This window comes from Lonchura striata, chromosome 19 (genome assembly GCF_050655825.1).
Source record: "Lonchura striata isolate lonStrDom1 chromosome 19, ASM5065582v1, whole genome shotgun sequence".
NCBI classification, from domain to species: domain Eukaryota; kingdom Metazoa; phylum Chordata; class Aves; order Passeriformes; family Estrildidae; genus Lonchura; species Lonchura striata.
In genome coordinates, this window is record NC_140721.1 from 11,968,560 (window position 1) to 11,993,180 (window position 24,621).

Genomic DNA, 24,621 nt, shown 5'->3' on the forward strand with positions numbered 1-24,621 from the left:
CCGGCCACCGGCGCTTCGCTTCGGACAGCAGCCGAGAGCCGTAGTGTGCGTCTGCACTAGACTGCATCATAGCGAAAAGCTTTGGCAGTGTGTCTTAGCAGGGAGATAGCTTAGGAGCGCAGCGCACTTATGCCTCCCTTGTCCAGAAACACGATTTTACTGCACACTCCTAAAACACTGCTCTTTCCAGGGCAATATATAAGCTGCTTTCTGACGGCCGTGATCTTTCGGGGACTCCTTCTCAGCTCGTTGTTTTAACGTGCCCATGCCGTCGTGGCATTCAGTGCACAGTGAAGGCAATCGCAAAAGTCCAGCAGCTGCTGACTCCCAAACACAAGGCGCTGGCTATGTTCTTGCTTCTCGACAACTCAACGGAGTGCTTCATTTCTGCAGTTGCCATCGAGGTCTCTGCACTCGGAGCCTCAGAGGACGAGCACGAGTTTCCCAGGAGGGGCTGCATCAGGAGGAATTCAAAACTCAGGAAAATTGTCCTGGAACACCTTCCATAAGGATGCTAGAAGGGAATTGAAGAGGCAGGCGAGTGTCCACCACGGTCCTCTAGCAGTCCTTAGGGTGCGCGCAGAAGCCCGGTGCTCTGCGGCTTCGTTCTTCGCCCTCGTACAAGCTACCGCTCTGTCCGGCTCCCGGAGCAGGAGAAGCGGCTGCTTCGCGCACACAGCAGCGGAGCGGCAGCCGTACGCTCCGAAGCGCAGCTTCAGCCGAAAGACGCCGGCGACCGGCGCTTGGCTTCGGACAGCAGCCGAGAGCCGTAGTGTGCGTCTGCACTAGACTGCAGTATAACGAAAAGCTTTGCCAGTGTGTCTCGCAGGGAGATAGCTTAGGAGCGCAGCGCACTTATGCCTCCCTTGTCCAGAAACACGATTTTACTGCACACTCCTAAAACACTGCTCTTTCCAGGGCAATATATAAGCTGCTTTCTGACGGCCGTGATCTTTCGGGGACTCCTTCTCAGCTCGTTGTTTTAACGTGCCCATGCCGTCGTGGTATTCAGTGCACAGTGAAGGCAATCGCAAAAGTCCAGCAGCTGCTGACTCCCAAACACAAGGCGCTGGCTATGTTCTTGCTTCTCGACAACTCAACGGAGTGCTTCATTTCTGCAGTTGCCATCGAGGTCTCTGCATGTCGGAGCCTCAGAGGACGAGCACGAGTTTCCCAGGAGGGGCTGCATCAGGAGGAATTCAAAACTCAGGAAAATTGTCCTGGAACACCTTCTATAAGGATGCTAGAATGGAATTGAAGACGCAGGCGAGTGTCCACCACGGTCCTCTAGCAGTCCTTAGGGTGCGCGCAGAAGCCCGGTGCTCTGCGGCTTCGTTCTTCGCCCTCGTACAAGCTACCGCTCTGTCCGGCTCCCGGAGCAGGAGAAGCGGCTGCTTCGCGCACACAGCAGCGGAGCGGCAGCCGTACGCTCCGAAGCGCAGCTTCAGCCGAAAGACGCCGGCGACCGGCGCTTGGCTTCGGACAGCAGCCGAGAGCCGTAGTGTGCGTCTGCACTAGACTGCAGTATAACGAAAAGCTTTGGCAGTGTGTCTCGCAGGGAGATAGCTTAGGAGCGCAGCGCACTTATGCCTCCCTTGTCCAGAAACACGATTTTACTGCACACTCCTAAAACACTGCTCTTTCCAGGGCAATATATAAGCTGCTTTCTGACGGCCGTGATCTTTCGGGACTCTTGCTCAGCGCGTTGTTTTAACGTGCCCATGCCGTCGTGGTATTCAGTGCACAGTGAAGGCAATCGAAAAAGTCCAGGTGCTGCTGACTCCCAAACACAAGGCGCTGGCTAGGTTCTTGCTTCTCGACAACTCAACGTAGCCCTTCATTTCTGCAGTTGCCATCGAGGTCTCTGCATGTCGGAGACTCAGAGGACGAGCACGAGTTTCCCAGGAGGGGCTGCATCAGGACGAATTCAAAATTCAGGAAAATTGTCCTGGAACACTTTCCATAAGGATGCTAGAAGGGAATTGAAGACGCAGGCGAGTGTCCACCACGGTCCTCTAGCAGTCCTTAGGGTGCGCGCAGAAGCCCGGTGCTCTGCGGCTTCGTTCTTCGCCCTCGTACAAGCTACCGCTCTGTCCGGCTCCCGGAGCAGGAGAAGCGGCTGCTTCGCGCACACAGCAGCGGAGCGGCAGCCGTACGCTCCGAAGCGCAGCTTCAGCCGAAAGACGCCGGCCACCGGCGCTTCGCTTCGGACAGCAGCCGAGAGCCGTAGTGTGCGTCTGCACTAGACTGCAGTATAACGAAAAGCTTTGGCAGTGTGTCTCGCAGGGAGATAGCTTAGGAGCGCAGCGCACTTATGCCTCCCTTGTCCAGAAACACGGATTTGCTGTACTCTCCAAAAACACTGCAGTTTCCAGGACAAGATGCCACATGCTCTCTGATGCCCGTACTCTCTTCCTCCTCTTGCCCACCTTGTTTTTTTAGCGTGCACATGTCTCGGCAATCAGTGCACAGTGAAGGCAATCGCAAAAGTGCAGGTGCTGCTGACTCCCAAACACAAGGCGCTGGCTAGGTTCTTGCTTCTCGACAACTAACGTAGCCCTTCATTTCTGCAGTTGCCATCGAGGTCTCTGCATGTCGGAGACTCAGAGGACGAGCACGAGTTTCCCAGGAGGGGCTGCATCAGGACGAATTCAAAATTCAGGAAAATTGTCCTGGAACACTTTCCATAAGGATGCTAGAAGGGAATTGAAGAGGCGGGCGAGCGGCCACCATGGTCCTCTAGCAGTCCTTAGGGTGCGCGCAGAAGCCCGGTGCTCTGCGGCTTCGTTCTTCGCCCTCGTACAAGCTACCGCTCTGTCCGGCTCCCGGAGCAGGAGAAGCGGCTGCTTCGCGCACACAAGAGCGGAGCGGCAGCCGTACGCTCCGAAGCGCAGCTTCAGCCGAAAGACGCCGGCCATCGGCGCTTGGCTTCGGACAGCTCCGGAGATCCGGAGTGTGCGTCTGCACTAGACTGCATGATAGCGAAAAGCTTTGGCAGTGTGTCTTGCAGGGAGATAGCTTAGGAGCGCAGCGCACTTATGCCTCCCTTGTCCAGAAACACGGATTTGCTGTACTCTCCAAAAACACTGCAGTTTCCAGGACAAGATGCCAGATGCTCTCTGATGCCCGTACTCTCTTCCTCCTCTTGCCCACCTTGTTTTTTTAGCGTGCACATGTCTCGGCAATCAGTGCACAGTGAAGGCAATCGCAAAAGTGCAGCAGCTGCTGACTCCCAGACACTTAGGCGCTGGCTATGTTCTTGCTTCTCGACAACTCAACGCAGCCCTTCATTTCTGCAGCTGCCATCGATGTTTCTGCATCTCGGAGCCTCAGGGGACGAGCACGAGTTTCCCAGGAGGGGCTGTATCAGGACGAACCCATAAGCAATGAAAGTTGTCCTGGACCAGCTCCAAAGAGCATGCCAGCTGTGAATTGATAGGTTAGGGAGGTGCAGCCACCTTCCTCTAGCAGCCCGTAGGCTGTGCACACAAGTCCGGTGCTCTGCGGCTTCGTTCTTCGCCCTCCTACAAGCTACCGCTCTCTCCGACTCCCGGAGCAGGAGAAGCGGCTGCTTCGCGCACACAACAGCCGTACGCTCCGAAGCGCTGCTTCAGCCGAAAGACGCCGGAGACCGGCGCTTCGCTTCGGACAGCAGCCGATAGCCGTAGTGTGCGTCTGCACTAGACTGCATGATAGCGAAAAGCTTTGGCAGTGTGTCTCGCAGGGAGATAGCTTAGGAGCGCAGCGCACTTATGCCTCCCTTGTCCAGAAACACGATTTTACTGCACACTCCTAAAACACTGCTCTTTCCAGGGCAATATATAAGATGCTTTCTGACGGCCGTGATCTTTCGGGGACTCTTGCTCAGCTCGTTGTTTTAACGTGCCCATGCCGTCGTGGCATTCAGTGCACAGTGAAGGCAATCGCAAAAGTCCAGCAGCTGCTGACTCCCAAACACAAGGCGCTGGCTATGTTCTTGCTTCTCGACAACTCAACGGAGTGCTTCATTTCTGCAGTTGCCATCGAGGTCTCTGCACTCGGAGCCTCAGAGGACGAGCACGAGTTTCCCAGGAGGGGCTGCATCAGGACGAATTCAAAACTCAGGAAAATTGTCCTGGAACACCTTCCATAAGGATGCTAGAATGGAATTGAAGAGGCAGGCGAGTGTCCACCACGGTCCTCTAGCAGTCCTTAGGGTGCGCGCAGAAGCCCGGTGCTCTGCGGCTTCGTTCTTCGCCCTCGTACAAGCTACCGCTCTGTCCGGCTCCCGGAGCAGGAGAAGCGGCTGCTTCGCGCACACAGCAGCGGAGCGGCAGCCGTACGCTCCGAAGCGCAGCTTCAGCCGAAAGACGCCGGCGACCGGCGCTTGGCTTCGGACAGCAGCCGAGAGCCGTAGTGTGCGTCTGCACTAGACTGCAGTATAACGAAAAGCTTTGGCAGTGTGTCTCGCAGGGAGATAGCTTAGGAGCGCAGCGCACTTATGCCTCCCTTGTCCAGAAACACGATTTTACTGCACACTCCTAAAACACTGCTCTTTCCAGGGCAATATATAAGCTGCTTTCTGACGGCCGTGATCTTTCGGGACTCTTGCTCAGCGCGTTGTTTTAACGTGCCCATGCCGTCGTGGTATTCAGTGCACAGTGAAGGCAATCGAAAAAGTCCAGGTGCTGCTGACTCCCAAACACAAGGCGCTGGCTAGGTTCTTGCTTCTCGACAACTCAACGTAGCCCTTCATTTCTGCAGTTGCCATCGAGGTCTCTGCATCTCGGAGACTCAGAGGACGAGCACGAGTTTCCCAGGAGGGGCTGCATCAGGACGAATTCAAAATTCAGGAAAATTGTCCTGGAACACTTTCCATAAGGATGCTAGAAGGGAATTGAAGAGGCGGGCGAGCGGCCACCATGGTCCTCTAGCAGTCCTTAGGGTGCGCGCAGAAGCCCGGTGCTCTGCGGCTTCGTTCTTCGCCCTCGTACAAGCTACCGCTCTGTCCGGCTCCCGGAGCAGGAGAAGCGGCTGCTTCGCGCACACAAGAGCGGAGCGGCAGCCGTACGCTCCGAAGCGCAGCTTCAGCCGAAAGACGCCGGCCACCGGCGCTTCGCTTCGGACAGCAGCCGAGAGCCGTAGTGTGCGTCTGCACTAGACTGCATCATAGCGAAAAGCTTTGGCAGTGTGTCTTAGCAGGGAGATAGCTTAGGAGCGCAGCGCACTTATGCCTCCCTTGTCCAGAAACACGATTTTACTGCACACTCCTAAAACACTGCTCTTTCCAGGGCAATATATAAGCTGCTTTCTGACGGCCGTGATCTTTCGGGGACTCCTTCTCAGCTCGTTGTTTTAACGTGCCCATGCCGTCGTGGCATTCAGTGCACAGTGAAGGCAATCGCAAAAGTCCAGCAGCTGCTGACTCCCAAACACAAGGCGCTGGCTATGTTCTTGCTTCTCGACAACTCAACGGAGTGCTTCATTTCTGCAGTTGCCATCGAGGTCTCTGCACTCGGAGCCTCAGAGGACGAGCACGAGTTTCCCAGGAGGGGCTGCATCAGGAGGAATTCAAAACTCAGGAGAATTGTCCTGGAACACCTTCCATAAGGATGCTAGAATGGAATTGAAGAGGCAGGCGAGTGTCCACCACGGTCCTCTAGCAGTCCTTAGGGTGCGCGCAGAAGCCCGGTGCTCTGCGGCTTCGTTCTTCGCCCTCGTACAAGCTACCGCTCTGTCCGGCTCCCGGAGCAGGAGAAGCGGCTGCTTCGGGCACACAGCAGCGGAGCGGCAGCCGTACGCTCCGAAGCGCAGCTTCAGCCGAAAGACGCCGGCGACCGGCGCTTGGCTTCGGACAGCAGCCGAGAGCCGTAGTGTGCGTCTGCACTAGACTGCAGTATAACGAAAAGCTTTGGCAGTGTGTCTTGCAGGGAGATAGCTTAGGAGCGCAGCGCACTTATGCCTCCCTTGTCCAGAAACACGGATTTGCTGTACTCTCCAAAAACACTGCAGTTTCCAGGACAAGATGCCAGATGCTCTCTGATGCCCGTACTCTCTTCCTCCTCTTGCCCACCTTGTTTTTTTAGCGTGCACATGTCTCGGCAATCAGTGCACAGTGAAGGCAATCGCAAAAGTGCAGCAGCTGCTGACTCCCAGACACTTAGGCGCTGGCTATGTTCTTGCTTCTCGACAACTCAACGCAGCCCTTAATTTCTGCAGCTGCCATCGATGTTTCTGCATCTCGGAGCCTCAGGGGACGAGCACGAGTTTCCCAGGAGGGGCTGTATCAGGACGAACCCATAAGCAATGAAAGTTGTCCTGGAACAGCTCCATAGAGCATGCCAGCTGTGAATTGATAGGTTAGGGAGGTGCAGCCACCTTCCTCTAGCAGCCCGTAGGCTGTGCACACAAGTCCGGTGCTCTGCGGCTTCGTTCTTCGCCCTCGTACAAGCTACCGCTCTGTCCGGCTCCCGGAGCAGGGGAAGCGGCTGCTTCGCGCACACAACAGCCGTACGCTCCGAAGCGCTGCTTCAGCCGGAAGACGCCGGCGACCGGCGCTTGGCTTCGGACAGCAGCCGATAGCCGTAGTGTGCGTCTGCACTAGACTGCATGATAGCGAAAAGCTTTGGCAGTGTGTCTTAGCAGGGAGATAGCTTAGGAGCGCAGCGCACTTATGCCTCCCTTGTCCAGAAACACGATTTTACTGCACACTCCTAAAACACTGCTCTTTCCAGGGCAATATATAAGCTGCTTTCTGACGGCCGTGATCTTTCGGGGACTCTTGCTCAGCTCGTTGTTTTAACGTGCCCATGCCGTCGTGGTATTCAGTGCACAGTGAAGGCAATCGCAAAAGTCCAGCAGCTGCTGACTCCCAAACACAAGGCGCTGGCTATGTTCTTGCTTCTCGACAACTCAACGGAGTGCTTCATTTCTGCAGTTGCCATCGAGGTCTCTGCACTCGGAGCCTCAGAGGACGAGCACGAGTTTCCCAGGAGGGGCTGCATCAGGAGGAATTCAAAACTCAGGAGAATTGTCCTGGAACACCTTCCATAAGGATGCTAGAATGGAATTGAAGAGGCAGGCGAGTGTCCACCACGGTCCTCTAGCAGTCCTTAGGGTGCGCGCAGAAGCCCGGTGCTCTGCGGCTTCGTTCTTCGCCCTCGTACAAGCTACCGCTCTGTCCGGCTCCCGGAGCAGGAGAAGCGGCTGCTTCGCGCACACAGCAGCGGAGCGGCAGCCGTACGCTCCGAAGCGCAGCTTCAGCCGAAAGACGCCGGCGACCGGCGCTTGGCTTCGGACAGCAGCCGAGAGCCGTAGTGTGCGTCTGCACTAGACTGCAGTATAACGAAAAGCTTTGGCAGTGTGTCTCGCAGGGAGATAGCTTAGGAGCGCAGCGCACTTATGCCTCCCTTGTCCAGAAACACGATTTTACTGCACACTCCTAAAACACTGCTCTTTCCAGGGCAATATATAAGCTGCTTTCTGACGGCCGTGATCTTTCGGGACTCTTGCTCAGCGCGTTGTTTTAACGTGCCCATGCCGTCGTGGTATTCAGTGCACAGTGAAGGCAATCGAAAAAGTCCAGGTGCTGCTGACTCCCAAACACAAGGCGCTGGCTATGTTCTTGCTTCTCGACAACTCAACGGAGTGCTTCATTTCTGCAGTTGCCATCGAGGTCTCTGCATGTCGGAGCCTCAGAGGACGAGCACGAGTTTCCCAGGAGGGGCTGCATCAGGAGGAATTCAAAACTCAGGAGAATTGTCCTGGAACACCTTCCATAAGGATGCTAGAATGGAATTGAAGAGGCAGGCGAGTGTCCACCACGGTCCTCTAGCAGTCCTTAGGGTGCGCGCAGAAGCCCGGTGCTCTGCGGCTTCGTTCTTCGCCCTCGTACAAGCTACCGCTCTGTCCGGCTCCCGGAGCAGGAGAAGCGGCTGCTTCGCGCACACAGCAGCGGAGCGGCAGCCGTACGCTCCGAAGCGCAGCTTCAGCCGAAAGACGCCGGCGACCGGCGCTTGGCTTCGGACAGCAGCCGAGAGCCGTAGTGTGCGTCTGCACTAGACTGCAGTATAACGAAAAGTTTTGGCAGTGTGTCTCGCAGGGAGATAGCTTAGGAGCGCAGCGCACTTATGCCTCCCTTGTCCAGAAACACGATTTTACTGCACACTCCTAAAACACTGCTCTTTCCAGGGCAATATATAAGCTGCTTTCTGACGGCCGTGATCTTTCGGGACTCTTGCTCAGCGCGTTGTTTTAACGTGCCCATGCCGTCGTGGTATTCAGTGCACAGTGAAGGCAATCGAAAAAGTCCAGGTGCTGCTGACTCCCAAACACAAGGCGCTGGCTAGGTTCTTGCTTCTCGACAACTCAACGTAGCCCTTCATTTCTGCAGTTGCCATCGAGGTCTCTGCATGTCGGAGACTCAGAGGACGAGCACGAGTTTCCCAGGAGGGGCTGCATCAGGACGAATTCAAAATTCAGGAAAATTGTCCTGGAACACTTTCCATAAGGATGCTAGAAGGGAATTGAAGAGGCGGGCGAGCGGCCACCATGGTCCTCTAGCAGTCCTTAGGGTGCGCGCAGAAGCCCGGTGCTCTGCGGCTTCGTTCTTCGCCCTCGTACAAGCTACCGCTCTGTCCGGCTCCCGGAGCAGGAGAAGCGGCTGCTTCGCGCACACAAGAGCGGAGCGGCAGCCGTACGCTCCGAAGCGCAGCTTCAGCCGAAAGACGCCGGCCACCGGCGCTTCGCTTCGGACAGCAGCCGAGAGCCGTAGTGTGCGTCTGCACTAGACTGCATGATAGCGAAAAGCTTTGGCAGTGTGTCTTAGCAGGGAGATAGCTTAGGAGCGCAGCGCACTTATGCCTCCCTTGTCCAGAAACACGATTTTACTGCACACTCCTAAAACACTGCTCTTTCCAGGGCAATATATAAGCTGCTTTCTGACGGCCGTGATCTTTCGGGGACTCCTTCTCAGCTCGTTGTTTTAACGTGCCCATGCCGTCGTGGCATTCAGTGCACAGTGAAGGCAATCGCAAAAGTCCAGCAGCTGCTGACTCCCAAACACAAGGCGCTGGCTATGTTCTTGCTTCTCGACAACTCAACGGAGTGCTTCATTTCTGCAGTTGCCATCGAGGTCTCTGCACTCGGAGCCTCAGAGGACGAGCACGAGTTTCCCAGGAGGGGCTGCATCAGGAGGAATTCAAAACTCAGGAGAATTGTCCTGGAACACCTTCCATAAGGATGCTAGAATGGAATTGAAGACGCAGGCGAGTGTCCACCACGGTCCTCTAGCAGTCCTTAGGGTGCGCGCAGAAGCCCGGTGCTCTGCGGCTTCGTTCTTCGCCCTCGTACAAGCTACCGCTCTGTCCGGCTCCCGGAGCAGGAGAAGCGGCTGCTTCGCGCACACAAGAGCGGAGCGGCAGCCGTACGCTCCGAAGCGCAGCTTCAGCCGAAAGACGCCGGCCATCGGCGCTTGGCTTCGGACAGCTCCGGAGATCCGGAGTGTGCGTCTGCACTAGACTGCATGATAGCGAAAAGCTTTGGCAGTGTGTCTCGCAGGGAGATAGCTTAGGAGCGCAGCGCACTTATGCCTCCCTTGTCCAGAAACACGGATTTGCTGTACTCTCCAAAAACACTGCAGTTTCCAGGACAAGATGCCAGATGCTCTCTGATGCCCGTACTCTCTTCCTCCTCTTGCCCACCTTGTTTTTTTAGCGTGCACATGTCTCGGCAATCAGTGCACAGTGAAGGCAATCGCAAAAGTGCAGCAGCTGCTGACTCCCAGACACTTAGGCGCTGGCTATGTTCTTGCTTCTCGACAACTCAACGCAGCCCTTCATTTCTGCAGCTGCCATCGATGTTTCTGCATCTCGGAGCCTCAGGGGACGAGCACGAGTTTCCCAGGAGGGGCTGTATCAGGACGAACCCATAAGCAATGAAAGTTGTCCTGGACCAGCTCCAAAGAGCATGCCAGCTGTGAATTGATAGGTTAGGGAGGTGCAGCCACCTTCCTCTAGCAGCCCGTAGGCTGTGCACACAAGTCCGGTGCTCTGCGGCTTCGTTCTTCGCCCTCCTACAAGCTACCGCTCTCTCCGACTCCCGGAGCAGGAGAAGCGGCTGCTTCGCGCACACAACAGCCGTACGCTCCGAAGCGCTGCTTCAGCCGAAAGACGCCGGAGACCGGCGCTTCGCTTCGGACAGCAGCCGATAGCCGTAGTGTGCGTCTGCACTAGACTGCATGATAGCGAAAAGTTTTGGCAGTGTGTCTCGCAGGGAGATAGCTTAGGAGCGCAGCGCACTTATGCCTCCCTTGTCCAGAAACACGATTTTACTGCACACTCCTAAAACACTGCTCTTTCCAGGGCAATATATAAGATGCTTTCTGACGGCCGTGATCTTTCGGGGACTCTTGCTCAGCTCGTTGTTTTAACGTGCCCATGCCGTCGTGGTATTCAGTGCACAGTGAAGGCAATCGAAAAAGTCCAGCAGCTGGTGACTCCCAAACACAAGGCGCTGGCTATGTTCTTGCTTCTCGACAACTCAACGGAGTGCTTCATTTCTGCAGTTGCCATCGAGGTCTCTGCACTCGGAGCCTCAGAGGACGAGCACGAGTTTCCCAGGAGGGGCTGCATCAGGACGAATTCAAAACTCAGGAAAATTGTCCTGGAACACCTTCCATAAGGATGCTAGAAGGGAATTGAAGAGGCAGGCGAGTGTCCACCACGGTCCTCTAGCAGTCCTTAGGGTGCGCGCAGAAGCCCGGTGCTCTGCGGCTTCGTTCTTCGCCCTCGTACAAGCTACCGCTCTGTCCGGCTCCCGGAGCAGGAGAAGCGGCTGCTTCGCGCACACAGCAGCGGAGCGGCAGCCGTACGCTCCGAAGCGCAGCTTCAGCCGAAAGACGCCGGCGACCGGCGCTTGGCTTCGGACAGCAGCCGAGAGCCGTAGTGTGCGTCTGCACTAGACTGCAGTATAACGAAAAGCTTTGGCAGTGTGTCTCGCAGGGAGATAGCTTAGGAGCGCAGCGCACTTATGCCTCCCTTGTCCAGAAACACGATTTTACTGCACACTCCTAAAACACTGCTCTTTCCAGGGCAATATATAAGCTGCTTTCTGACGGCCGTGATCTTTCGGGGACTCCTTCTCAGCTCGTTGTTTTAACGTGCCCATGCCGTCGTGGTATTCAGTGCACAGTGAAGGCAATCGCAAAAGTCCAGCAGCTGCTGACTCCCAAACACAAGGCGCTGGCTATGTTCTTGCTTCTCGACAACTCAACGGAGTGCTTCATTTCTGCAGTTGCCATCGAGGTCTCTGCATGTCGGAGCCTCAGAGGACGAGCACGAGTTTCCCAGGAGGGGCTGCATCAGGAGGAATTCAAAACTCAGGAAAATTGTCCTGGAACACCTTCTATAAGGATGCTAGAATGGAATTGAAGACGCAGGCGAGTGTCCACCACGGTCCTCTAGCAGTCCTTAGGGTGCGCGCAGAAGCCCGGTGCTCTGCGGCTTCGTTCTTCGCCCTCGTACAAGCTACCGCTCTGTCCGGCTCCCGGAGCAGGAGAAGCGGCTGCTTCGCGCACACAGCAGCGGAGCGGCAGCCGTACGCTCCGAAGCGCAGCTTCAGCCGAAAGACGCCGGCGACCGGCGCTTGGCTTCGGACAGCAGCCGAGAGCCGTAGTGTGCGTCTGCACTAGACTGCAGTATAACGAAAAGCTTTGGCAGTGTGTCTCGCAGGGAGATAGCTTAGGAGCGCAGCGCACTTATGCCTCCCTTGTCCAGAAACACGATTTTACTGCACACTCCTAAAACACTGCTCTTTCCAGGGCAATATATAAGCTGCTTTCTGACGGCCGTGATCTTTCGGGACTCTTGCTCAGCGCGTTGTTTTAACGTGCCCATGCCGTCGTGGTATTCAGTGCACAGTGAAGGCAATCGAAAAAGTCCAGGTGCTGCTGACTCCCAAACACAAGGCGCTGGCTAGGTTCTTGCTTCTCGACAACTCAACGTAGCCCTTCATTTCTGCAGTTGCCATCGAGGTCTCTGCATGTCGGAGACTCAGAGGACGAGCACGAGTTTCCCAGGAGGGGCTGCATCAGGACGAATTCAAAATTCAGGAAAATTGTCCTGGAACACTTTCCATAAGGATGCTAGAAGGGAATTGAAGACGCAGGCGAGTGTCCACCACGGTCCTCTAGCAGTCCTTAGGGTGCGCGCAGAAGCCCGGTGCTCTGCGGCTTCGTTCTTCGCCCTCGTACAAGCTACCGCTCTGTCCGGCTCCCGGAGCAGGAGAAGCGGCTGCTTCGCGCACACAGCAGCGGAGCGGCAGCCGTACGCTCCGAAGCGCAGCTTCAGCCGAAAGACGCCGGCCACCGGCGCTTCGCTTCGGACAGCAGCCGAGAGCCGTAGTGTGCGTCTGCACTAGACTGCAGTATAACGAAAAGCTTTGGCAGTGTGTCTCGCAGGGAGATAGCTTAGGAGCGCAGCGCACTTATGCCTCCCTTGTCCAGAAACACGGATTTGCTGTACTCTCCAAAAACACTGCAGTTTCCAGGACAAGATGCCACATGCTCTCTGATGCCCGTACTCTCTTCCTCCTCTTGCCCACCTTGTTTTTTTAGCGTGCACATGTCTCGGCAATCAGTGCACAGTGAAGGCAATCGCAAAAGTGCAGGTGCTGCTGACTCCCAAACACAAGGCGCTGGCTAGGTTCTTGCTTCTCGACAACTAACGTAGCCCTTCATTTCTGCAGTTGCCATCGAGGTCTCTGCATGTCGGAGACTCAGAGGACGAGCACGAGTTTCCCAGGAGGGGCTGCATCAGGACGAATTCAAAATTCAGGAAAATTGTCCTGGAACACTTTCCATAAGGATGCTAGAAGGGAATTGAAGAGGCGGGCGAGCGGCCACCATGGTCCTCTAGCAGTCCTTAGGGTGCGCGCAGAAGCCCGGTGCTCTGCGGCTTCGTTCTTCGCCCTCGTACAAGCTACCGCTCTGTCCGGCTCCCGGAGCAGGAGAAGCGGCTGCTTCGCGCACACAAGAGCGGAGCGGCAGCCGTACGCTCCGAAGCGCAGCTTCAGCCGAAAGACGCCGGCCACCGGCGCTTCGCTTCGGACAGCAGCCGAGAGCCGTAGTGTGCGTCTGCACTAGACTGCATGATAGCGAAAAGCTTTGGCAGTGTGTCTCGCAGGGAGATAGCTTAGGAGCGCAGCGCACTTATGCCTCCCTTGTCCAGAAACACGGATTTGCTGTACTCTCCAAAAACACTGCAGTTTCCAGGACAAGATGCCAGATGCTCTCTGATGCCCGTACTCTCTTCCTCCTCTTGCCCACCTTGTTTTTTTAGCGTGCACATGTCTCGGCAATCAGTGCACAGTGAAGGCAATCGCAAAAGTGCAGCAGCTGCTGACTCCCAGACACTTAGGCGCTGGCTATGTTCTTGCTTCTCGACAACTCAACGCAGCCCTTCATTTCTGCAGCTGCCATCGATGTTTCTGCATCTCGGAGCCTCAGGGGACGAGCACGAGTTTCCCAGGAGGGGCTGTATCAGGACGAACCCATAAGCAATGAAAGTTGTCCTGGACCAGCTCCAAAGAGCATGCCAGCTGTGAATTGATAGGTTAGGGAGGTGCAGCCACCTTCCTCTAGCAGCCCGTAGGCTGTGCACACAAGTCCGGTGCTCTGCGGCTTCGTTCTTCGCCCTCGTACAAGCTACCGCTCTCTCCGACTCCCGGAGCAGGAGAAGCGGCTGCTTCGCGCACACAACAGCCGTACGCTCCGAAGCGCTGCTTCAGCCGAAAGACGCCGGAGACCGGCGCTTCGCTTCGGACAGCAGCCGAGAGCCGTAGTGTGCGTCTGCACTAGACTGCATGATAGCGAAAAGCTTTGGCAGTGTGTCTCGCAGGGAGATAGCTTAGGAGCGCAGCGCACTTATGCCTCCCTTGTCCAGAAACACGATTTTACTGCACACTCCTAAAACACTGCTCTTTCCAGGGCAATATATAAGATGCTTTCTGACGGCCGTGATCTTTCGGGGACTCTTGCTCAGCTCGTTGTTTTAACGTGCCCATGCCGTCGTGGCATTCAGTGCACAGTGAAGGCAATCGCAAAAGTCCAGCAGCTGCTGACTCCCAAACACAAGGCGCTGGCTATGTTCTTGCTTCTCGACAACTCAACGGAGTGCTTCATTTCTGCAGTTGCCATCGAGGTCTCTGCACTCGGAGCCTCAGAGGACGAGCACGAGTTTCCCAGGAGGGGCTGCATCAGGACGAATTCAAAACTCAGGAAAATTGTCCTGGAACACCTTCCATAAGGATGCTAGAATGGAATTGAAGAGGCAGGCGAGTGTCCACCACGGTCCTCTAGCAGTCCTTAGGGTGCGCGCAGAAGCCCGGTGCTCTGCGGCTTCGTTCTTCGCCCTCGTACAAGCTACCGCTCTGTCCGGCTCCCGGAGCAGGAGAAGCGGCTGCTTCGCGCACACAGCAGCGGAGCGGCAGCCGTACGCTCCGAAGCGCAGCTTCAGCCGAAAGACGCCGGCGACCGGCGCTTGGCTTCGGACAGCAGCCGAGAGCCGTAGTGTGCGTCTGCACTAGACTGCAGTATAACGAAAAGCTTTGGCAGTGTGTCTCGCAGGGAGATAGCTTAGGAGCGCAGCGCACTTATGCCTCCCTTGTCCAGAAACACGATTTTACTGCACACTCCTAAAACACTGCTCTTTCCAGGGCAATATATAAGCTGCTTTCTGACGGCCGTGATCTTTCGGGACTCTTGCTCAGCGCGTTGTTTTAACGTGCCCATGCCGTCGTGGTATTCAGTGCACAGTGAAGGCAATCGAAAAAGTCCAGGTGCTGCTGACTCCCAAACACAAGGCGCTGGCTATGTTCTTGCTTCTCGACAACTCAACGTAGCCCTTCATTTCTGCAGTTGCCATCGAGGTCTCTGCATCTCGGAGACTCAGAGGACGAGCACGAGTTTCCCAGGAGGGGCTGCATCAGGACGAATTCAAAATTCAGGAAAATTGTCCTGGAACACTTTCCATAAGGATGCTAGAAGGGAATTGAAGAGGCGGGCGAGCGGCCACCATGGTCCTCTAGCAGTCCTTAGGGTGCGCGCAGAAGCCCGGTGCTCTGCGGCTTCGTTCTTCGCCCTCGTACAAGCTACCGCTCTGTCCGGCTCCCGGAGCAGGAGAAGCGGCTGCTTCGCGCACACAAGAGCGGAGCGGCAGCCGTACGCTCCGAAGCGCAGCTTCAGCCGAAAGACGCCGGCCACCGGCGCTTCGCTTCGGACAGCAGCCGAGAGCCGTAGTGTGCGTCTGCACTAGACTGCATCATAGCGAAAAGCTTTGGCAGTGTGTCTTAGCAGGGAGATAGCTTAGGAGCGCAGCGCACTTATGCCTCCCTTGTCCAGAAACACGATTTTACTGCACACTCCTAAAACACTGCTCTTTCCAGGGCAATATATAAGCTGCTTTCTGACGGCCGTGATCTTTCGGGGACTCCTTCTCAGCTCGTTGTTTTAACGTGCCCATGCCGTCGTGGCATTCAGTGCACAGTGAAGGCAATCGCAAAAGTCCAGCAGCTGCTGACTCCCAAACACAAGGCGCTGGCTATGTTCTTGCTTCTCGACAACTCAACGGAGTGCTTCATTTCTGCAGTTGCCATCGAGGTCTCTGCACTCGGAGCCTCAGAGGACGAGCACGAGTTTCCCAGGAGGGGCTGCATCAGGAGGAATTCAAAACTCAGGAGAATTGTCCTGGAACACCTTCCATAAGGATGCTAGAATGGAATTGAAGAGGCAGGCGAGTGTCCACCACGGTCCTCTAGCAGTCCTTAGGGTGCGCGCAGAAGCCCGGTGCTCTGCGGCTTCGTTCTTCGCCCTCGTACAAGCTACCGCTCTGTCCGGCTCCCGGAGCAGGAGAAGCGGCTGCTTCGGGCACACAGCAGCGGAGCGGCAGCCGTACGCTCCGAAGCGCAGCTTCAGCCGAAAGACGCCGGCGACCGGCGCTTGGCTTCGGACAGCAGCCGAGAGCCGTAGTGTGCGTCTGCACTAGACTGCAGTATAACGAAAAGCTTTGGCAGTGTGTCTTGCAGGGAGATAGCTTAGGAGCGCAGCGCACTTATGCCTCCCTTGTCCAGAAACACGGATTTGCTGTACTCTCCAAAAACACTGCAGTTTCCAGGACAAGATGCCAGATGCTCTCTGATGCCCGTACTCTCTTCCTCCTCTTGCCCACCTTGTTTTTTTAGCGTGCACATGTCTCGGCAATCAGTGCACAGTGAAGGCAATCGCAAAAGTGCAGCAGCTGCTGACTCCCAGACACTTAGGCGCTGGCTATGTTCTTGCTTCTCGACAACTCAACGCAGCCCTTAATTTCTGCAGCTGCCATCGATGTTTCTGCATCTCGGAGCCTCAGGGGACGAGCACGAGTTTCCCAGGAGGGGCTGTATCAGGACGAACCCATAAGCAATGAAAGTTGTCCTGGAACAGCTCCATAGAGCATGCCAGCTGTGAATTGATAGGTTAGGGAGGTGCAGCCACCTTCCTCTAGCAGCCCGTAGGCTGTGCACACAAGTCCGGTGCTCTGCGGCTTCGTTCTTCGCCCTCCTACAAGCTACCGCTCTGTCCGGCTCCCGGAGCAGGGGAAGCGGCTGCTTCGCGCACACAACAGCCGTACGCTCCGAAGCGCTGCTTCAGCCGGAAGACGCCGGCGACCGGCGCTTGGCTTCGGACAGCAGCCGATAGCCGTAGTGTGCGTCTGCACTAGACTGCATGATAGCGAAAAGCTTTGGCAGTGTGTCTTAGCAGGGAGATAGCTTAGGAGCGCAGCGCACTTATGCCTCCCTTGTCCAGAAACACGATTTTACTGCACACTCCTAAAACACTGCTCTTTCCAGGGCAATATATAAGCTGCTTTCTGACGGCCGTGATCTTTCGGGGACTCTTGCTCAGCTCGTTGTTTTAACGTGCCCATGCCGTCGTGGTATTCAGTGCACAGTGAAGGCAATCGCAAAAGTCCAGCAGCTGCTGACTCCCAAACACAAGGCGCTGGCTATGTTCTTGCTTCTCGACAACTCAACGGAGTGCTTCATTTCTGCAGTTGCCATCGAGGTCTCTGCACTCGGAGCCTCAGAGGACGAGCACGAGTTTCCCAGGAGGGGCTGCATCAGGAGGAATTCAAAACTCAGGAGAATTGTCCTGGAACACCTTCCATAAGGATGCTAGAATGGAATTGAAGAGGCAGGCGAGTGTCCACCACGGTCCTCTAGCAGTCCTTAGGGTGCGCGCAGAAGCCCGGTGCTCTGCGGCTTCGTTCTTCGCCCTCGTACAAGCTACCGCTCTGTCCGGCTCCCGGAGCAGGAGAAGCGGCTGCTTCGCGCACACAGCAGCGGAGCGGCAGCCGTACGCTCCGAAGCGCAGCTTCAGCCGAAAGACGCCGGCGACCGGCGCTTGGCTTCGGACAGCAGCCGAGAGCCGTAGTGTGCGTCTGCACTAGACTGCAGTATAACGAAAAGCTTTGGCAGTGTGTCTCGCAGGGAGATAGCTTAGGAGCGCAGCGCACTTATGCCTCCCTTGTCCAGAAACACGATTTTACTGCACACTCCTAAAACACTGCTCTTTCCAGGGCAATATATAAGCTGCTTTCTGACGGCCGTGATCTTTCGGGACTCTTGCTCAGCGCGTTGTTTTAACGTGCCCATGCCGTCGTGGTATTCAGTGCACAGTGAAGGCAATCGAAAAAGTCCAGGTGCTGCTGACTCCCAAACACAAGGCGCTGGCTATGTTCTTGCTTCTCGACAACTCAACGGAGTGCTTCATTTCTGCAGTTGCCATCGAGGTCTCTGCATGTCGGAGCCTCAGAGGACGAGCACGAGTTTCCCAGGAGGGGCTGCATCAGGAGGAATTCAAAACTCAGGAGAATTGTCCTGGAACACCTTCCATAAGGATGCTAGAATGGAATTGAAGAGGCAGGCGAGTGTCCACCACGGTCCTCTAGCAGTCCTTAGGGTGCGCGCAGAAGCCCGGTGCTCTGCGGCTTCGTTCTTCGCCCTCGTACAAGCTACCGCTCTGTCCGGCTCCCGGAGCAGGAGAAGCGGCTGCTTCGCGCACACAGCAGCGGAGCGGCAGCCGTACGCTCCGAAGCGCAGCTTCAGCCGAAAGACGCCGGCGACCGGCGCTTGGCTTCGGACAGCAGCCGAGAGCCGTAGTGTGCGTCTGCACTAGACTGCAGTATAACGAAAAGTTTTGGCAGTGTGTCTCGCAGGGAGATAGCTTAGGAGCGCAGCGCACTTATGCCTCCCTTGTCCAGAAACACGATTTTACTGCACACTCCTAAAACACTGCTCTTTCCAGGGCAATATATAAGCTGCTTTCTGACGGCCGTGATCTTTCGGGACTCTTGCTCAGCGCGTTGTTTTAACGTGCCCATGCCGTCGTGGTATTCAGTGCACAGTGAAGGCAATCGAAAAAGTCCAGGTGCTGCTGACTCCCAAACACAAGGCGCTGGCTAGGTTCTTGCTTCTCGACAACTCAACGTAGCCCTTCATTTCTGCAGTTGCCATCGAGGTCTCTGCATGTCGGAGACTCAGAGGACGAGCACGAGTTTCCCAGGAGGGGCTGCATCAGGACGAATTCAAAATTCAGGAAAATTGTCCTGGAACACTTTCCATAAGGATGCTAGAAGGGAATTGAAGAGGCGGGCGAGCGGCCACCATGGTCCTCTAGCAGTCCTTAGGGTGCGCGCAGAAGCCCGGTGCTCTGCGGCTTCGTTCTTCGCCCTCGTACAAGCTACCGCTCTGTCCGGCTCCCGGAGCAGGAGAAGCGGCTGCTTCGCGCACACAAGAGCGGAGCGGCAGCCGTACGCTCCGAAGCGCAGCTTCAGCCGAAAGACGCCGGCCACCGGCGCTTCGCTTCGGACAGCAGCCGAGAGCCGTAGTGTGCGTCTGCACTAGACTGCATGATAGCGAAAAGCTTTGGCAGTGTGTCTTAGCAGGGAGATAGCTTAGGAGCGCAGCGCACTTATGCCTCCCTTGTCCAGAAACACGATTTTACTGCACACTCCTAAAACACTGCTCTTTCCAGGGCAATATATAAGCTGCTTTCTGACGGCCGTGATCTTTCGGGGACTCCTTCTCAGCTCGTTGTTTTAACGTGCCCATGCCGTCGTGGCATTCAGTGCACAGTGAAGGCAATCGCAAAAGTCCAGCAGCTGCTGACTCCCAAACACAAGGCGCTGGCTATGTTCTTGCTTCTCGACAACTCAACGGAGTGCTTCATTTCTGCAGTTGCCATCGAGGTCTCTGCACTCGGAGCCTCAGAGGACGAGCACGAGTTTCCCAGGAGGGGCTGCATCAGGAGGAATTCAAAACTCAGGAGAATTGTCCTGGAACACCTTCCATAAGGATGCTAGAATGGAATTGAAGAGGCAGGCGAGTGTCCACCACGGTCCTCTAGCAGTCCTTAGGGTGCGCGCAGAAGCCCGGTGCTCTGCGGCTTCGTTCTTCGCCCTCGTACAAGCTACCGCTCTGTCCGGCTCCCGGAGCAGGAGAAGCGGCTGCTTCGGGCACACAGCAGCGGAGCGGCAGCCGTACGCTCCGAAGCGCAGCTTCAGCCGAAAGACGCCGGCGACCGGCGCTTGGCTTCGGACAGCAGCCGAGAGCCGTAGTGTGCGTCTGCACTAGACTGCAGTATAACGAAAAGCTTTGGCAGTGTGTCTTGCAGGGAGATAGCTTAGGAGCGCAGCGCACTTATGCCTCCCTTGTCCAGAAACACGGATTTGCTGTACTCTCCAAAAACACTGCAGTTTCCAGGACAAGATGCCAGATGCTCTCTGATGCCCGTACTCTCTTCCTCCTCTTGCCCACCTTGTTTTTTTAGCGTGCACATGTCTCGGCAATCAGTGCACAGTGAAGGCAATCGCAAAAGTGCAGCAGCTGCTGACTCCCAGACACTTAGGCGCTGGCTATGTTCTTGCTTCTCGACAACTCAACGCAGCCCTTAATTTCTGCAGCTGCCATCGATGTTTCTGCATCTCGGAGCCTCAGGGGACGAGCACGAGTTTCCCAGGAGGGGCTGTATCAGGACGAACCCATAAGCAATGAAAGTTGTCCTGGAACAGCTCCATAGAGCATGCCAGCTGTGAATTGATAGGTTAGGGAGGTGCAGCCACCTTCCTCTAGCAGCCCGTAGGCTGTGCACACAAGTCCGGTGCTCTGCGGCTTCGTTCTTCGCCCTCGTACAAGCTACCGCTCTGTCCGGCTCCCGGAGCAGGGGAAGCGGCTGCTTCGCGCACACAACAGCCGTACGCTCCGAAGCGCTGCTTCAGCCGGAAGACGCCGGCGACCGGCGCTTGGCTTCGGACAGCAGCCGATAGCCGTAGTGTGCGTCTGCACTAGACTGCATGATAGCGAAAAGCTTTGGCAGTGTGTCTCGCAGGGAGATAGCTTAGGAGCGCAGCGCACTTATGCCTCCCTTGTCCAGAAACACGATTTTACTGCACACTCCTAAAACACTGCTCTTTCCAGGGCAATATATAAGCTGCTTTCTGACGGCCGTGATCTTTCGGGGACTCTTGCTCAGCTCGTTGTTTTAACGTGCCCATGCCGTCGTGGTATTCAGTGCACAGTGAAGGCAATCGCAAAAGTCCAGCAGCTGCTGACTCCCAAACACAAGGCGCTGGCTATGTTCTTGCTTCTCGACAACTCAACGGAGTGCTTCATTTCTGCAGTTGCCATCGAGGTCTCTGCACTCGGAGCCTCAGAGGACGAGCACGAGTTTCCCAGGAGGGGCTGCATCAGGAGGAATTCAAAACTCAGGAGAATTGTCCTGGAACACCTTCCATAAGGATGCTAGAATGGAATTGAAGACGCAGGCGAGTGTCCACCACGGTCCTCTAGCAGTCCTTAGGGTGCGCGCAGAAGCCCGGTGCTCTGCGGCTTCGTTCTTCGCCCTCGTACAAGCTACCGCTCTGTCCGGCTCCCGGAGCAGGAGAAGCGGCTGCTTCGGGCACACAGCAGCGGAGCGGCAGCCGTACGCTCCGAAGCGCAGCTTCAGCCGAAAGACGCCGGCGACCGGCGCTTGGCTTCGGACAGCAGCCGAGAGCCGTAGTGTGCGTCTGCACTAGACTGCAGTATAACGAAAAGCTTTGGCAGTGTGTCTTGCAGGGAGATAGCTTAGGAGCGCAGCGCACTTATGCCTCCCTTGTCCAGAAACACGGATTTGCTGTACTCTCCAAAAACACTGCAGTTTCCAGGACAAGATGCCAGATGCTCTCTGATGCCCGTACTCTCTTCCTCCTCTTGCCCACCTTGTTTTTTTAGCGTGCACATGTCTCGGCAATCAGTGCACAGTGAAGGCAATCGCAAAAGTGCAGCAGCTGCTGACTCCCAGACACTTAGGCGCTGGCTATGTTCTTGCTTCTCGACAACTCAACGCAGCCCTTCATTTCTGCAGCTGCCATCGATGTTTCTGCATCTCGGAGCCTCAGGGGACGAGCACGAGTTTCCCAGGAGGGGCTGTATCAGGACGAACCCATAAGCAATGAAAGTTGTCCTGGAACAGCTCCATAGAGCATGCCAGCTGTGAATTGATATGTTAGGGAGGTGCAGCCACCTTCCTCTAGCAGCCCGTAGGCTGTGCACACAAGTCCGGTGCTCTGCGGCTTCGTTCTTCGCCCTCGTACAAGCTACCGCTCTGTCCGGCTCCCGGAGCAGGGGAAGCGGCTGCTTCGCGCACACAACAGACGTACGCTCCGAAGCGCTGCTTCAGCCGGAAGACGCCGGCGACCGGCGCTTGGCTTCGGACAGCAGCCGATAGCCGTAGTGTGCGTCTGCACTAGACTGCATGATAGCGAAAAGCTTTGGCAGTGTGTCTCGCAGGGAGATAGCTTAGGAGCGCAGCGCACTTATGCCTCCCTTGTCCAGAAACACGATTTTACTGCACACTCCTAAAACACTGCTCTTTCCAGGGCAATATATAAGATGCTTTCTGACGGCCGTGATCTTTCGGGGACTCTTGCTCAGCTCGTTGTTTTAACGTGCCCATGCCGTCGTGGTATTCAGTGCACAGTGAAGGCAATCGCAAAAGTCCAGCAGCTGCTGACTCCCAAACACAAGGCGCTGGCTATGTTCTTGCTTCTCGACAACTCAACGGAGTGCTTCATTTCTGCAGTTGCCATCGAGGTCTCTGCACTCGGAGCCTCAGAGGACGAGCACGAGTTTCCCAGGAGGGGCTGCATCAGGAGGAATTCAAAACTCAGGAGAATTGTCCTGGAACACCTTCCATAAGGATGCTAGAATGGAATTGAAGAGGCAGGCGAGTGTCCACCACGGTCCTCTAGCAGTCCTTAGGGTGCGCGCAGAAGCCCGGTGCTCTGCGGCTTCGTTCTTCGCCCTCGTACAAGCTACCGCTCTGTCCGGCTCCCGGAGCAGGAGAAGCGGCTGCTTCGCACACACAGCAGCGGAGCGGCAGCCGTACGCTCCGAAGCGCAGCTTCAGCCGAAAGACGCCGGCGACCGGCGCTTGGCTTCGGACAGCAGCCGAGAGCCGTAGTGTGCGTCTGCACTAGACTGCAGTATAACGAAAAGCTTTGGCAGTGTGTCTCGCAGGGAGATAGCTTAGGAGCGCAGCGCACTTATGCCTCCCTTGTCCAGAAACACGATTTTACTGCACACTCCTAAAACACTGCTCTTTCCAGGGCAATATATAAGCTGCTTTCTGACGGCCGTGATCTTTCGGGACTCTTGCTCAGCGCGTTGTTTTAACGTGCCCATGCCGTCGTGGTATTCAGTGCACAGTGAAGGCAATCGAAAAAGTCCAGGTGCTGCTGACTCCCAAACACAAGGCGCTGGCTATGTTCTTGCTTCTCGACAACTCAACGTAGCCCTTCATTTCTGCAGTTGCCATCGAGGTCTCTGCATGTCGGAGACTCAGAGGACGAGCACGAGTTTCCCAGGAGGGGCTGCATCAGGAGGAATTCAAAACTCAGGAGAATTGTCCTGGAACACCTTCCATAAGGATGCTAGAATGGAATTGAAGAGGCAGGCGAGTGTCCACCACGGTCCTCTAGCAGTCCTTAGGGTGCGCGCAGAAGCCCGGTGCTCTGCGGCTTCGTTCTTCGCCCTCGTACAAGCTACCGCTCTGTCCGGCTCCCGGAGCAGGAGAAGCGGCTGCTTCGCGCACACAGCAGCGGAGCGGCAGCCGTACGCTCCGAAGCGCAGCTTCAGCCGAAAGACGCCGGCGACCGGCGCTTGGCTTCGGACAGCAGCCGAGAGCCGTAGTGTGCGTCTGCACTAGACTGCAGTATAACGAAAAGTTTTGGCAGTGTGTCTCGCAGGGAGATAGCTTAGGAGCGCAGCGCACTTATGCCTCCCTTGTCCAGAAACACGATTTTACTGCACACTCCTAAAACACTGCTCTTTCCAGGGCAATATATAAGCTGCTTTCTGACGGCCGTGATCTTTCGGGACTCTTGCTCAGCGCGTTGTTTTAACGTGCCCATGCCGTCGTGGTATTCAGTGCACAGTGAAGGCAATCGAAAAAGTCCAGGTGCTGCTGACTCCCAAACACAAGGCGCTGGCTATGTTCTTGCTTCTCGACAACTCAACGTAGCCCTTCATTTCTGCAGTTGCCATCGAGGTCTCTGCATGTCGGAGACTCAGAGGACGAGCACGAGTTTCCCAGGAGGGGCTGCATCAGGACGAATTCAAAATTCAGGAAAATTGTCCTGGAACACTTTCCATAAGGATGCTAGAAGGGAATTGAAGAGGCGGGCGAGCGGCCACCATGGTCCTCTAGCAGTCCTTAGGGTGCGCGCAGAAGCCCGGTGCTCTGCGGCTTCGTTCTTCGCCCTCGTACAAGCTACCGCTCTGTCCGGCTCCCGGAGCAGGAGAAGCGGCTGCTTCGCGCACACAAGAGCGGAGCGGCAGCCGTACGCTCCGAAGCGCAGCTTCAGCCGAAAGACGCCGGCCACCGGCGCTTCGCTTCGGACAGCAGCCGAGAGCCGTAGTGTGCGTCTGCACTAGACTGCATGATAGCGAAAAGCTTTGGCAGTGTGTCTTAGCAGGGAGATAGCTTAGGAGCGCAGCGCACTTATGCCTCCCTTGTCCAGAAACACGGATTTGCTGTACTCTCCAAAAACACTGCAGTTTCCAGGACAAGATGCCAGATGCTCTCTGATGCCCGTACTCTCTTCCTCCTCTTGCCCACCTTGTTTTTTTAGCGTGCACATGTCTCGGCAATCAGTGCACAGTGAAGGCAATCGCAAAAGTGCAGCAGCTGCTGACTCCCAGACACTTAGGCGCTGGCTATGTTCTTGCTTCTCGACAACTCAACGCAGCCCTTAATTTCTGCAGCTGCCATCGATGTTTCTGCATCTCGGAGCCTCAGGGGACGAGCACGAGTTTCCCAGGAGGGGCTGTATCAGGACGAACCCATAAGCAATGAAAGTTGTCCTGGAACAGCTCCATAGAGCATGCCAGCTGTGAATTGATAGGTTAGGGAGGTGCAGCCACCTTCCTCTAGCAGCCCGTAGGCTGTGCACACAAGTCCGGTGCTCTGCGGCTTCGTTCTTCGCCCTCGTACAAGCTACCGCTCTGTCCGGCTCCCGGAGCAGGGGAAGCGGCTGCTTCGCGCACACAACAGCCGTACGCTCCGAAG